Below are 3,580 nucleotides of genomic sequence, written 5' to 3'. Positions count from 1 at the left end.
TGCCAGATATTTAAATGATTACACTCCTTGCTCCTTATTAGAAACATACAGATTTTTTTCCTAATATACAGACTAGAAAAAGATTTCAGACACATTTCCTGTTAAAAAAAAAAATACTCATTTTACTTTGGCAACTTGAGAGTTTTGGTTGAGAATCTCTTGTCTTTCTGATCTGTCTACTGTCTGAACTGAGAACTTAAATTTGGGAGCAAAAAGGAGTTTTAATTTAGGTTTAAGCTAAACTGCTTCTGATTTCAGCAGACTTTGATCAACTGTTCAAAGAACACTTGTTAAAAAGGATTAATCTCAAATTTTTAAATGAATATGGATTAAAGCCATTTTATATATAGTTTACAATAAAAATCCTGGTATTGTCTTGTTTCCCCTGGCTAAATTGTATTAGTTTTAGCATAACCTATATCAGAGCATCCAAATTAGCTCTTGGAAGTATTTTTTAGTCCTAGTTTAGGAAAACAGCAGTGGCTTGTCAGTGAAGAACCAGTGCCATCTAGGGCTGAAAGCTGAGGGGAAGTGTCCAAAACGTCACCTACAGTCTGAGGGTAACCGGAATCAGGGATGGGGAAGGGGAAATAATGGAGAAAAAATCCAGCTAATGAAAATAGCGCGAGGCACAACACCGAGACACCCAAATCCTTGCCCAGAGGCACCTCTGGCTCGGGAAATGGTTATTCCCTTCTTAAAGCTATTTTAATATCCTACTTGTTTATCATGCTCTGGAGTAAAATTTGAGGGAAAGACCCTTCACATGGAAAACGTGTGCTCGGTGTTGGGAATGGCAGCAGAAACTCCAGTTTCCACCCGTACATTCTCGGAATAAGTTGTCTTTGAACTCCCTCTGGTGGTCTGAAGGTTTTGGAAGTAGAAAAAGGTTTGGGGAGCACTTGTGGAGCTTCAAATCACAAAGTCTTAGCAATGAGTCGATAGGTTGTGATTTTTCTTCACACTTTGTAAAAGTGGCTGTGGAAGAGGACAGGAAAAACAGGCAAATATATAAAATTCATGCAGAGTTTATTTTTTGTAAGGGAGAAAAAGAAGTTGGTGGGTTTCTGTCACTTGGGACGCAGACGCATGGTTACCTTGAGTTGCCTTCAAGCTTTATGTTGGCAAAGTAGCACCGGTATAAAACCTTCTCTACTGTCGAGTAGCAGAGGAGCTACTTTGGAACGGGAAGAGGCCAGGCAAGCCCAGGGGGCTGGGGACTGCTCGAACTGGAATGGACTGGTCTCTGAGATGTTACTTGTACCACTGAGCCATTGACCCTCGGACAGGGTTAATGAAGGAGTTTCTCGGCATGGCTGGGCCACTCACGTAAGCATCTGCTTGCCAGAATGAGCAAAAGAATCACGATCTGCTGCTTTTTTAATGCAAGCTTGTCGACGTTGTGCAGGTGAACATAGAGGGGGTTTGCTGGCTGCATGTTGGACCATGTATGTTACACAGCAACTTCGACGTTAGATTAAATGTTGGCCAGTTAAATCCAAGCCTGTCAACTTCTGCTTCATTTGCTGCCTGCACTGGGTGAATACCAGATTCTTTTTTCTCTTTGAATAATTCATAATTATTTTAAGTTTTATTTCTAAGAGATTAGATGTTATCCCATTGAGTTATTTATGTAGTTGAAATTGCTGGAGCCCAAAGGAAAGGTCCCTGGGAAAGGGTATGTTCTGTATTTCCAGGCTCTGGAAATTCCAGAACTTCTGAACTCACTGGAGAAAACCCCACCTGCTCAAATATAACCGGACAAAACTCAGCGTATTCTTCATTAAAGAGGAAGTCTCTATGGCAAAAATATTTCTAAAAATACTGGACCTGAAGATAAGTTATTAATCTGCTTTAGAAATGGGAATGCTTAGTCTAACTAAGCTCGAGAAAACTGGGGAAGATTTTGATCTCAAAAGTTTTATTAGAAAAAGTTATCATTTAGTTGATTAAAAGGAGCAGAAACTGGGAAGATTCGTAGGAGAAAAATAGAAGAGACTGGCTCTCAGAGACTTCCAAGAATTAGGGAGATATTTTAAATGGGTTTAGTTTAGCTTGCTGAGTCAATCTAAATAAAACATGATGTCATGAAATAAAATGCTCCTTTCTGAGGTTGGACTTTTCCTTGCCACATGTGCCCGACGTGAGACACCTGCAGGGAACCATCCAGATGTTCTATGGGGATCACGTATCCGCCCATGTCACAGCTGTGTGGAGAGTGTTCTTCAGACTTCGGCTTGTTATACCAGTGACAGGCAACCTGAACAGCGAGTCGGGAAAGAACTGCATGAGGTTTCGTGTCCCCCTGAGTATTATATAGTTACATATTATATTCGACGTATATGCTGTAAGCATTTGTACTCGGTCCGTTATCAGCTGTTCAGAACCACGAATTAGGAGGCAGATCCTGGGTTTCCCAGTACTGCTCAGAGTGAGAACTTCTTGAACTGGCTGCAGACGCTTCACGATGCTATGGGGATGCATGCATGCCAGCATCTCCATTAGGCCAGGAAAGTGCTTTTGAAGAAAATCTTCTCATCATTCCCCCTTACCAGCCTTTAGTCTGTTCTGCAGAGCAGCCTACAAGCAGCCCTTGTGGATGGAACTAAAGCAGCACACACAGTTTAGGATCACAGCTAACTCGTTGCAACAGCTAATGCAGCTGTGCGTTCTTCTCAAGAATTCCCACCGAATCCTTCTCGAGTATCCATCCTGCTGTGACAAACAGGTAGGATGTGGCTTCAGAATGAGAAGGAATTCAGGCAAGGATTGGGTTTACCACAGGTGATGTTCCATTTGCATTTCTAAGTTTCTGATGCAAAAAAGACAAGCAGCACAGGGTGCTTTGGAGGGAACTTTGTTAATGGACAGCACTTCTCAGAATTTCCCCTATGGACAACAGGAACTGAGTACGGGGAAATCAGAGGGATGAGATTCTGAGTCATACTTTAATTTGTTTTCTAGTTCCTAAGAGAGAGGAAGATTTAAAAGAAATCTCGTTACATTGATCTCGATTAGAAATTTCTTAGTGTTTTAAAATCTTGGACCAGATTATATTGTTCAGGGACAGCTAAAATGTTGGTATTTAAAACTAGACAAAAATGAAATGCAAATCACACTGTTCTTACAACCTACTGTTACTATCAGTTGGCGCTGACAGTCTCAGAGAACATTAATGGTTTATAAGGAGAAATTTTTTAGTCATCAACCCAGTTATATGGCATTATAATGTAGCAGGGATTGTATACTTGCTAAAATGTGTAAGGAATATTTTTATTTTGAGTTTCTTCAGAAGGATTTAATAAAAGAAATTTTCCACATGTCTATGGCAGAACTTTAGACCGAAGCAATGAGAAGGGACCTGCTGCAAGTGCTCTCAGGAGGCACCTGCAAACCTGAGCACGTGCCACATGAACACTTATGCACCTCCTGAAACATATCGTCCCTTCCTGTGTAAGTGGAAATGCAGTTCCTTAGCCACACCTTCTTATTTCTTTATTCAGTGGAGGGGAAAGTATGTAATAAAGTTTGTGTTAGGTTTATTTAGCACTGTGGTTTAACCCCAGCTGGCAACTAAGCC

This window comes from Buceros rhinoceros, unplaced genomic scaffold (assembly GCF_000710305.1).
Source record: "Buceros rhinoceros silvestris isolate BGI_N320 unplaced genomic scaffold, ASM71030v1 scaffold12655, whole genome shotgun sequence".
Taxonomy (NCBI): domain Eukaryota; kingdom Metazoa; phylum Chordata; class Aves; order Bucerotiformes; family Bucerotidae; genus Buceros; species Buceros rhinoceros.
Note: the sequence above shows the minus strand (reverse complement) of the source record.